The sequence below is a fragment of the Coenobita brevimanus genome, unplaced genomic scaffold (assembly GCF_032717465.1).
Source record: "Coenobita brevimanus isolate Jiangsu-jjx unplaced genomic scaffold, ASM3271746v2 jjx.HiC_scaffold_131, whole genome shotgun sequence".
NCBI lineage: Eukaryota > Metazoa > Arthropoda > Malacostraca > Decapoda > Coenobitidae > Coenobita > Coenobita brevimanus.
In genome coordinates, this window is record NW_027642133.1 from 254463 (window position 1) to 267716 (window position 13254).

Here is a 13254-nt window from a genome sequence, read left to right on the forward strand (position 1 = left end):
CCTTCGTCTTCATTTAACAACACAGTATCATCTGCAAACAACAGTACAGGGAGTTTCCAAACGCTACACTCTCTCACCAGGGCCACTCCAACATCCACTACCCTACCTTGTACCTCTTTTATTACCCCATCCATGTACAGATTGAACAACCATGGAGACATGACACATCCCTGTTTCAATCCAATATTCAAAGAGAAAAATTCACTTAGTTCACCATCCACACACACTGCAGCCTTAGCACCATCATACATACTCTTCACAGCATTCAACAACTTCCCATCTACTCCAAATATTCTTAATACTTTCCACAATCCTTGTCTATCCACCCTGTCATATGCTTTCTCCAAATCCATGAAAGCCGCATACAACTTCTTTCCCTTCTCTAGAAACTTTTCCACTAAAGATCTAAGAATGAGTATCTGATCTACACAACCTCTTCCCTTCCTAAAGCCACCCTGTTGTTCTGCAACTAATTTCTCTGTTCTTTCTCTAACTCTGTCAATAAGTATCCTACCATACACTTTTCCTATTATACTAAGAAGACAAATGCCCCTATGATTACCACACACTTCTTTTTAGAAGTACAAGGGAATAATTATACCTGACTTCTAATCCTCCGAGACTCTACCTTCCTCCCAGGCCAATCTGCACATCTTCCACATCCATTCTACTACTATCTCTCCCCCATGCTTCAGCATTTCACCACACACTCCACCAATTCCTGGGGCTTTCCCCAGTTTAACTTTCTTCATTGCTTCCACAACTTCTATCCTACTGATTTCTTCCTGTCTTCTCACCTCCCTCCTTTTCCCAGCCATTCCCCAGCCACTTATACTCACATTACTTCCATCCTGTATGTTCAACAATTCCTTAAAGTGTTCTCTCCATCTGCTCACTTTTTCTCCCTTCTCCACTAGTAATCTACCATTTTTATCTTTCACTCCCCTGCTAACCTCACTTCCACCCTGTCTTACTCTCTTCACCTCTTACCAGAAAATTTTCTTAACAGTCCATCCACTTTACACTCAAATTCCTCATCCACTATCTTCTTACTCTCTCTTACTAATCTTTTCACCTCTCTCTTTCTACATATAACTCTCTCTTCCGCCTCCCAACTTCTTCCACGCCCCTATTTCTCATCCATTCATTGTATCCTTTCTTCTTTTGTGCCACAGCCTGTCTCACCTCTTCAGTCCACCACGCTGTTCCTTGCACCCCCCTCCGTCTTCTCTTCCCAATTCATATATGCCCAATCGTTCCTCCACTTCTCTCTTATACTCTGTCTTTTTCTCGTCCTCTTGTAACCTTTCCACTCTCCTTGCAACTACTCCTTCCTCTCGTCTTTCCCTTCTTCTATTTCTCCATCTTACTTGGATCCTAATTCTGGCCACCAAGTAGTGGTCAGAAAGTCCACTCCCCCAACCTCTATAAGCTCTTGCATCCATTACACATCTTGGCATCCTTTCATCCACACACACATAATCAATCATTGCCTTCCTTTCATGCAGTTCACCATATATATATATATATATATATATATATATATATATATATATATATATGCTTCAATGAATGCCAGAAAGGTCTCCCTGGAGCTGAATAAAATTCCCTGGAGTAAGGCAGAATTATATACAACATTATATACTATACACTGACAGCAATAATATGATTCAAAAATGCATCACACTGAATGCAACGATTAAAGTGAACAACCCAGCACTTGATGCATCAGTGCCATGACCTGTGGTGTTTCACATATACTGTATAGCCTGTGGGATGGAGCTGAGAATTTCCCAGGACTCAATTATGACTACATAATAGCTATCTGAGTGAGGGAGAAATGGCATAGACTCAATTCTGTATGGAGGAAAAACAAAGAAGAGTGAGTGAAGGAACAACACACAGAGGCAGTAAAGGCAATTGGACAAGATACCTGGAGGAGTAACAAGGAGTGTGAAAAAGCCAGGAGGAGTACCAAGCATCGGGAAAAAGTTACTCCAATGTACACCAATTTAGGACATACAACTTAGGGTCAAGGCAAAGGTTTCACAGTCCAGAACATTTAACCTTCAAACTGATGATGTATTTTGTATTGTTTTTGTGATGGACAGTAATGCAGCTTTTATCAACCCCATCATTGCTATACAACTACCCAAAGCTGCATGAAATTGTCCAATACTAACATACCCTGTAAAACACATATAACACTGGTTTCAAGGATTAATATTAAGATAGTGACCTGCTGCCTTGCCACAGTTTTACATGATGGAGAGAGAGAGAGAGAGAGAGAGAGAGAGAGAGAAGGGGCAAGGGGGGCCTGTCCCATTTCCACCTTCAGATCACAGGGGTGTGATATTCTGCAACCTTATTCTTGATCATTCAAGGGTAGGGAGACAGACCAATGTCCCTGGCAACATCTGTATAGAACTACCCCTTGACATCCATGAAGTCATGTGTCGATGTATGTTTCTTAGCAATGCGATACACTGCTATAATGATAAACAATAAGTCAGACACATATTTGGGATAACGACAGCAAAATGGTCACAAACTCGCCAGAACGATGACTCCCAGTAAGGTGACTGAGCCAAGATGGTTGCCCATTTGCTGTGGTCATCTGCCTTTCAATTTTGTGTGTGTATGGCCAATGAAATGCCACTGCTATCACAATATAGCAGTGCAAGTAACAAATGGTGCAGTGTGCAATTTTAAACACTGTATACTATTTTTGTTTGACATACTGAAACTTGGGATTTGGAATCATGTGTGGCAACGACAATGCCCCTGGTGGAAAGGGTGGTGCTACTCAGGGGTGCCAAGGGCAAACGGAATGTTTTTATAGATTTTTTATTTGACAATCAAGGGCACCCTCCCTAACCACAATGAACCCATTCTATCGACCTTGGTACATGATAAATCGTTGTGATAGGTTTTCACCTGACATAATCCCATTGTACAGAGAGACATGAGTGTACAGGATTCAAACCTGCCTTTACAGCATCACTGTTACCCTGAACCAAGAACTCTACCACCAGATCATCAAGAGTCATACAAAAAGGAAAAGGTCATGTAACCAAGTTTAAGAGATAATGCCCACACACCATACAAACAGAGTATTATATGGTACCTTGAAGGAAGTACTGGACTGGTGTGATGTCAAGGTGGTTTGTGATGATGCAGTGTTGACGGCAGCAGTTTGATACTCTCATTCATGGCTCTTACACCTGGTAAATCCACACCAGTCACCTGGTGTCAACTGCCTCTAACCCAAACACGATTCTTCATCTCTTGTACCATGTCTGTCTTGGTCATCACATGGTCCTCTGTACTCATCTCCCTCACACTGAAAGAAAAGTGTACAATTATAACACTACACACCAACTTTTTCTCTTTTAGCACCAACAGGGTACTTAGCTATCAATTAAAATTCCTGTACAGAAAACTCCAAAACCATATAAACACAATTTTCAAATACATTTCAATTACTAGGGAACTGTGCAGCTGAAAACAAACTTCATTACTACCCTGATAATTCTCAGCTGATGAAAAGGTGAGGTAAACAACTCAGACCGCGATACAACCCCACCACACCAGAGGGGGGGGGGTTGGCTGTCGACAGCCGTGGTTTAGGGGTTAATATCTGGGCCAAGTTAAGGTGAAATGATTATAGAAACAGGGTTACTGGATACAAGGCATGACATACCAGATTGTTTATGACATGAATGACGTGCAGTACATACACAATACAGTATCATCCTGCTGATATTGCTAATGATGTAATGATGTTTTGAGCCTAGGTTATTAGGTTAATGTGTGTGTGTGTGTGTGTGTGTGTGTGTGTGTGTGTGTGTGTGTGTGTGTGTGTGTGTGTGTGTGTGTGTATTTTTTTTTAATGCTTGGAAGAAGGAACTAAAGGCCAGGAGCCTGCAAACTGTTAAAAAAAAAAAAAGCGAGCCAAATTCAAGATCCGACCATTTCAAGATGCGTGGACACACTGCGTTTGAAAGACTAGAGATCATAGCTAGCAGGAAATACAGAGGGAGACAGTTCCAGAGTTGACCTGTTGCATGAGGGACTGGGAGTAACGGTTAACTCTTGCACCGTAAACAACTAATTAAAAAAAATCCTATCTACACTATAAATTATAACTAGGAATAAATTCCCATCTCTCCCTACAACTAAAAATAAATGAACAACAGAATATGATGCTAGTCATTCCATACCTTACTAGGTAAGACTGTACTGGAGGATTATGTACAGCCTTCACTAACCTCATACCAGGGGACTGATGCTGGAGTAGGGAACCTTCAAATGGTGGCACTGATGTAATGGGGTGGCTCAAATACCATGTTATACAAATATCTATCAGCTACTACCGTAAAAAAGGCAGCAGGACTCGCAAATAATTTATTGAAGTCCACCCTCTGTTGTGACTGAGATTTTAGGTTGACTTTGTTCAAATCCCACATCAGACCTATCCTGGAGTTTGCCTCCACTGTATGGAATACAGGCTACCATGGAGACCTGAGGCTCCTGGAGTCTGTACAGCGCAGATGGACTAAGCAAATCAATGGCCTGTCTGAACTCAGTTATGCTGACCGTCTGAAAACCTGGGTCTGTATTCTGTGAAAGGGAGACTGATCAGAGCTGACTTTATTAAATGCTGGAGAATCTTCCATCGCCAGTCCCCAGTTGCACCGCCAGAGCTTTTTTCTCTTCCTTCATTAACTCACACCAGGGGCCATAGATTCAAGGTGGCCAAGCCCCGCACTTCAGCCGAGTGTAGACACAGGTTTTTCAGTATCAGATGTATAGACCTCTGGAACTCTGTCAGATGATACTGTTCGTGCTGACTCAGTTGCATCATTTAAAAAGTCCCTCCACTCACAGCTAGGTCACATCTTGTTCGATTATATTGAATAACTACGAATCATAATTCGAAGTCCTTCAAGTAGTGCAACTACCGTGCCTATGCCACAAAACTCAGCCTACCTAACCTATTTAACAAAATGAATCTAACCTAACTTACCCTGATGGTCCTTTCTGACTCATCCGACATGCTATCGCAACCTAACCTAACCCAAGATCCTCGAAATTACAAATATTAATAGAAAATAGAAATATTAATTTGCACACGAAAACACACATACACTAAATGACAGCAAAAATCCACTTGGTATGTTAAGATCGCCCGTTAAAGACGCGAAAAAAAAAATAAATAAATAAATACCTTGAATTATGAGCATCCCATTTCCGTATTTCGTCAATAATCTGTCTCTGAAATATTATGATAATTCGCTGCATATTACGTGGCTATCTTTTGATGCCCCTAATATATAATGGAAATGTTTTTACGGATAGTGTAAGCAAATTTAACTGTGCACATTTGTCACCTGGCCACACCTTACAGTTCCTGGGCCGACTACACACGGACGAATTTCCTCACATTATCCGTAAAATCATTTTCACTATACATCAGAAAAACCACAAGATACCTACCTAATAGGGAGTCAATCATCGCTATGTTTGTGACACAGATTATTAGCGATACATGGTAATTACACTGCACCTACTGTAATGAAGCCTACCTCCATCGTCAACAACCACCTGGTTCCAATAATGGTGCAACATTGCATATTACATACAAGCATTTCTTGTACCTGTAAGTTTAATTAAAACTTTGGCAAGAAGTTATATATATATTTTCTAATGCAATGATCTTTTCTACGGCTGTAAATACGTTCATTAACCCCTAAAACGCGGATCGTCGCTTTTGCGACGGTCGGCTCAAAGGGCAAGATGGCGGGTCGTCGCGTTTGCGATTTGAGTTAATTTTGAATAACCGCGGGCAAGCAGGCTCAAGCTGGTATTGTCTCTCAGTCCCGCCACCCGTGAGCTACTTTTAGCACACTTGACCTTTGTACTACTGACCTCGGTTGTTGCCAAGTCTCATTTTTTTTACCCACGGACGCACCGATGCGCGGCCCTCCCTCGTCGTGCGATATGGCAACGCGCGGATGGCTGATACGTGTCAATCTGCGCCGTCATCTCGCAAGCACTTTTTGCTATTGGGAAACGCTTGTTTCCCCAGTTGTTACACTGTCATTTTTTCGCGCGGTTTGCCCCAGATTAGCGTCAGTCCACGCAAATCTGCCACGGTGACACCATGTCAGGCTCTAGCTCTTCTAGTTCCGTGCCTTCTAGCCCTCCAAAAAAGGGTTTTGTTACCTCTACGCCCTTCAAAACTTTACAAGTGACTACCAAGGGGCTAAGTGACTCGGCCATAGCATTTGAACTGTTGAAAGCCTCTATGGACTACGGCAGTGACGTGGGTGTTTTGTCTAGCCTGGCTGAATCAGAGACACAATCGAGTGCTGATTCAGCCCCGGAAGTGATGATTTCTGTGCCCGAGGAAACTGTGACTGTGCCCAGCACCTCTACAGGGAAGGCCCCGGTGAAAAGGGGGCTCGAATATGGAAAGGGAGAGAAAAGGAAGAGGAGCGGAGACAGCAGTGCACCGCCATTGTCCACTACGCCACGCCACACCACCGCAAGCCCGCCACGTTCTCCCAGCCCTCTTCTCTCGTCCTCCTCGTCTGCTGTCCTGTCTCCTGAGTCATCGGAGTCTCCATCACCACCGAGAAAGGGAAGTAGACGAGCAATGTTAGGTATGAGAGGTTATCGTAGGCCTAGTGTTCGTGTGAGTAAAGTTAAGTCCCCTAGGCTAACTCCCACTAGGCAACTCAGGAGTCACGCCACCGCGGGTGACCTTGACCCAAGCGATAATCTCCCTCCAACCACCACCACCACCACCACAACACCAACACGGCCTGGGATAACCTCTCCCTTACCTACTATTGCCCAGCCTGCCTCACCCACTCCCACACGACCTGCCTCACCCCCCGCCGCCCCAAGCACCTCCCAGCCTAGGCAGGGAACTTTAGATGCTTTTGTGTGGTCAGAGGGATCAGATTTTGTGCCTGAAGATCTGCCCTTTGACGAAAGTGAGTGTGGACTTCAGGCTGACTTCCCTGTGGACGACGATGGTGAATGTGTTGACTACCTGTTGGCCTTCCTTGACGACGAGGTTATGGAGCACATCTGTACCGAGACCAACAGGTACGAGGGGCAATGTGCGCCAATTCGCGAAGAAGGTGGTGAGGCTGCGACGCCATCCACGTCGCGGATGGCATCATGGGTGCCTTTGACGATCCGCGAGCTTTTTGTATTTATTGCCTTGATGTTGCTTATGCCGCACAACTGGAAGCATAAGTTGGAAGAGTACTGGGGTTCCGACGAGCTGTGCCCAACACCAATATTCAATAAATACATGAGCCGCGATCGTTTTAGGCAGCTGATGACTTATCTTCACTTCGCGAATAATGATGAGCCTTCCCAAACTGACCCATTATGGAAAGTGAGGGGAATCCTGAACATGATCAAAGATAAGTTTACGAGGTTCTTGCGCCCTTTCAAGAAAGTCGTGATTGACGAGTCTTTGGTATTGTTCAGGGGCCGTCTTCGGTTCGTCCAGTACATTCCAAGCAAACGCCACCGCTTTGGAATCAAGTTTTTCGTGCTGTGCGACTGCAAGACGGGGTTCATCCTTGACTTCGTCATCTACACCGCCAGCAATGTCGACTTGGATAAGACTGACCCCCTTGGATTCCCTGGTTCTGTGGTGAAAGTGCTTTTGGAAAAGTACTTTGGCGAGAATCATGTCCTGTATACGGACAATTATTATACAGCTCCAAAACTCGCCAAGTACCTTTCTGAACACGGCGTCGGCTCCTGTGGCACTGTCAGAAGTAACAGGGCACATTACCCTGCCTTCCCAGAGGCTGAAAAGTCAAAGCGGGAGACGTGCACCTGAAGAAATCTGACAAGATGCTTGCGATCAGGTGGCATGATAAGAGAGTCGTGAACATGCTCACCACAGTACACAAGGGTGAAATGCTGGCAACAGGGAAGGTCGACAGAAGGACTGGCGAGCCTGTGATGAAGCCTGATGCTGTAATTGACTATAACGTCAATATGCGGCTGGTGGACAAGTCGGATATGATGATTGGAGAGATTGACTGTCTGAGGAAAAATCGTCGTTGGTACAGGAAGGTGTTCTTGCACTTGATTGACATGTGCATGTTGAACGCCTTCATCCTGTATAAAATCAAGAACAGGAAGCCAGCCAACTACTCTCTCAGAAGATTCTCCAAGACTTGTGTCTACCAGCTGCTTCAGCGTTATGGCCAGGTGCTTTCAACAGGTCCCAAACGCCACCCTCACACACCTCCAGACCGCCTACAGTGTATGGCCTACCTTCAGCGACACCGCCTGGAGCCACTGCCAGCCACTGCAAAGAGGGGGAAAGCACTGAGGAGGTGTCATGTGTGCAGCCACACTACCAGGCAGGAAAGAACTTTTAGGCGCACCTCCTTGCAGTGCAAAGAGTGCAAAGTTCCCCTCTGTGCTTACCCGTGTTTTTTCGACTACCACAGCCTAAGTAGATTTTGAAAATAAGGGTAAAAATATTGGGAAAAATACTGAGAGTGACAGTGATAATATTGTTTAGTTTTCTTTTACGTGCTGACAGTGACAGCCTGATGAGTGTAAATTAGTGTATGTACTTGTAAAAGCACTGACAGTTACAGTGTTTTTTGTTGTAAATAATTGTACATAGTAATCATATAAGTATTGCGAGTGACAGTCACTCCAGTGTAAAAAGATAAAAGCATATTTTCCTATTCTATGTTCTGAAAGTAAAAGTTTTTTGTGTATAAAATATTATTTTTATAACACTGGACAGTGACACTGATGAATAAGGCAAAAAAAAAAAAAGATACAGTGAAAGTGAGCGATAGAAATGAAGTGCGAGTGGCCGACAGGAGCGAGAATAAAGTGCGTGCCGTAAGGCTGAATAAACTCGCGCCGCGGTGGTCTTCCTCATTCCCAGTCCACAATACTGGCAGTGACATTGATTTTTATTACCGTAATAGTGACAGGCAAACGTTTGCGAAGTCCTATGATGGAAAAAAAAGGAATATACGTGTTTTTTGCCGAGAAAAGGCAAATGTGACAATATTGACGGGAAGATCGCCACCGCGCTGCATGTCGGCCGTGCGCTCTGTCCATTTTAGCCTTATTTTCAGTTCTTATTTACAAATACGGATTCCAAACAACCTGTACGTTGTTGTATAAAGTGTACTGTGACAGACTGAGGCTGTGGTAGAAAGAAAACCGGGTTTCTGGAGGTGTGAGAGTGAAGACTTTGTTACCCAACTTTGCAAGTCTTCACAAGTCCTTGGGTAGTCAACGAAGGCTCAACATGTGGCTCAGGAGATAGCTGAATGTAAGTAATATATGCCTTAAAAATTTTAATGCTCTAGGGTTAATCTATGATTTTTGGCTAATATTTTTCCACAGGTACTCAGACCCCGCTACAACCCCGCCACAGGGGGGGGATCGCGCGTACACAGCCGCGTTTTAGGGGTTAACAGCCGAAATCTTCAAGTGTCTGTATGAGTCGAAGGATTTGCATTTGTTAGAGAGTTATGGGCAGGCGGGAAACCTTTAATTTTGGGAAAACTTGAATAATACAATACTCAGGCTCTACACTCCTCCCACAGTTCTTTGTGACTAGCACCAAATTCTGCAGATTAAGTTTTTGCTATAGTATTCAAGATGGCAATTTAACGCCTAGCTAAACTGGTTATACTTTAATGCAGCTAATGCCAAAATAATTCAGTTCCCATTAGGCCATAGGAACATAACTATTAACACAGGCCAATATGACAGATCATGAGAGGGTTAAGATGACTATTAACTATCTGACTTATGTAATACTTTTTTTTTATTTTAACCCTACTGAGCTATTGACTATATGAATTTACCTCTGTGCAGTCTATCAGTCAGCCCATCTGTCTGCCTATTAATCTATCTTTGTCTTTCTAATGTGCCTGTCTATTTATATCAGGCACCTTAATGGAGGGATGGAGTGGTATATGAGAGAGGGGGGTGTGAGCTGGGAGCAGGGCAAGATGGCAGGGGACAGGGCACCATGAAAACGATTTGTTTGTGGTCACCCCTTACAGGTTTAAGGTGTTTGGCAATAGATAGATAGATCGACCTTTATCAATGATGGGTTTCTTATGAACAAATCACCATGTCATCCTGTCCCCTGCCATCATGCTGCCCTCCCTCCACTACTTAAATTTCAACAACTCACCTGACAATGACTCCCTTCATCCTTTCTCTTCACCAGTGGTTGGTTCACTATCTATCTATCTATCTATCTATAGCCCGACGCCCTAATCCCGCAAAGGGTGGCCGCAGACAAAACGCCTCCAAGTCACTCTGTCACCCACCATTTGACTCCCCTCCCCCCAACTCACCCCCCCCTCCCTCATATACCTCTCAACTCCATCCCTCCACCTCATCCTCGGTCTACCCCTCCCTCTCCCTCCCTCCACCTCACCTACATACACCCTCTTAGTCAGTCTTTCATTCTCCATTCTCTCCACATGTCCAAACCACCTCAGTGTATTACTCCTAATCTTTTCAACCACATCCACATCTACCCCACAACGTTCCTTCACTTCTTCATTCGTCAACCTGTCCCTCCACGTCACTCCACATGCTCCTCTCAAGTAACTCATTTCCACTGCGTTGGTTGACGCCTTAACAAAAAATTTCTAGGAGCAACCAGACAGATGACCGCTTTATGGCACTCACTGCATTCATGCCCTGATGAGCCTAGGGTTACAGCAAGTCTGGCACATACAACCTACAGTAGCTACCTACAAACCCTCAACCACTCATCTGTACTCAAGGTGCCACAGACTTCACAGTGAATTTTCCTTAATTATCATTCACATTATACTACAAACAGAAATTGTGTTATTAAAACTATATACAGTTTTTATTGCTAAGTAACCATAATTTGAAATGTCAAATGGACCCATCACCTGCAGACCAGCAACCGTCCCTGCAGGGCCATCCCTTTACTGGATGGATGTTGCATCTGTCGCCCCACACAGTTAGCAGTGGCACCTTATCAGGCTCCACATAACCTTGCCAGAGGGAGAAGCCTTCTTGTGTGGCACTGATATAACAAGGCAGCTGTTCTACCCCTCACCTCCCTCCCTATCCCCTGAAAAATGGACTACAAGCAGGAAACATGTCATATGTGACATGTGATTCCACCCATTCCAAATCTATGCTGACAGCTGAAGTGATGTCCTGATATAAGCTTAGGATGTGATGATGTTTGGCAGTGGTGGTGTTAATGAGGGTGGTGCTGATGTTCATCAAGCACAGTACTAAATACTTGAAGTATGCCATGTCAAAAATACAGCAATATAGCTCAGTGATACATTCAAGTTCAATAACATTAAAAATTTACTATTCTTAATGATCTGTGTACACAGATGAATACGCAGGAGGCACAGACAGGACCAGATATGTGGAAAATGAACAAAATAATTAACTCTGGTATGAACACTGTTTACACCTCTGATATAACTTAGCTATTTGAGCACTTAATGTTTGTGTAATGTTAGCCACAACTCACTCCCTGTCCTCCAAAAGAGGTTAGTTTCAGCCTCCAGTCCATTGGGTTCATGTCCAAATGAGCTTAGGGGATGCACCAGCACTGTCTGGCAATTGCTTGGCAATATTAGTTGTCAGTGGGGAACCTTTCAAGGTCTGAGTTATGAAACCATCTTGAATTTACTCTTGAATCTTGAGGGACATCTTATGTATCTTACTTTGGCCCATGTCAAAACTTTTACTCACCACTGGGAACCTCCAGAGGTCTACAGGCTAATTTTTCACTGAAGTAAGCTTCAAATGTTGAATATTCCAGTGAAGATTATCATACTTCCATATTCTGATACTGTCAGCTGTGAGGGAGGTGAGAGAGAGAGGGAGACGACCAACAAAATAACATTAACACCGACCAACACAAGCCAAGTTCTTCTGAGTACACATCCCAGGCATGATGTGAACAATTCTGAGTGACCAATTCGTCCATCCATCCATCCATCATCCAATCCTATGTTGCCCCATGAGGAGCGTAGAAGCCCGGGGCTAGGCAGTTGGTCCTGACGTTTAAGATGAGACCAATTCGTATGGTAAAATATTCCGAACTCGTGCGGTGCAGACACACACACTAACCCTGTGCTTCATTACCTCTGCCAAAGAGGTTATATTTTTGGCTCTCTTTGTCTGTGTCTGTCTGTCTGTCTAACTGTTAGCAACATTATAGAAAAATGTGAATGGAACTGCACCAAATAATGATTACTGACTGAGGACCAGCAAAGGAACAAATGATTAAATTTTGGAAACAAACAGATCAAAGGTCAAGGTCAAAAAGGGTGGTGGTGCTACCTGGGCAGAAGTATGCACTCCCTGAGTGCTGTTGTTTCACCATGTCAATTACATACTTCAGGCAAGTGTGTCAGCGGCCTTATGTGTACAATCAACATGACGTTACCTAGGCCCATGTGGCTCATGATTTTGTAGACAGGTGAAGTGTATATGAGTGGTCCAGGTTGGTGGAGCCTATGGGTGTGTCTAGTGAGGGAGAGAGTGAGTTACCCGAGCACCACAGTGATACACCACACACCTGCCATGCATAGACAAAAAAATCTGTGCTAGACTCTACCCCATTTAAAAAAAAAAAAATACTTTGGTATAACTCCACTTTTTAAAAGCTACAAATATTTTGGTACCCTTTGGCAATTTATACACAACTTGAGCATACTGTGAAAAATGATCTGGTGCTAAATAATTCTTTGCCAATGCTGCCAGAATATATCTTGATACATATTTTCACTGCTTGTTCTATCCCAAACATCTTTGCTTTTCCTGCCTTTCTCCTGCCCTACTCTACCCTAACCTACTCACCTTTTCATCGTGCAGTCCTGATGCAACCATATAGGCGTCTCCAATGATCTCGATCTTGTACACTTCGTAGAGTTCGATACGAGAGACGAACATCTTGTAAGGTGCATTGAGGAGCGAGATGACCTGTTGATATACAAGCAGGGAGAGAGTTGGTGTTGGTGTTGTTCATCAACCTGTCTGCCTGGCTGAGCTGGCAAGTGGTCTGGGAGAGTTTGTGAAAACTATGAGAAGGATTTAATTGATATACTTTATTATCTTGTGGTAGGTGGTGGTGACCATCATCCACTCACTTGATGTAGTGCTGCCTACTTACTCCTTCACCTTTATCATTCTTTCTCTGTGTCTGCCTGC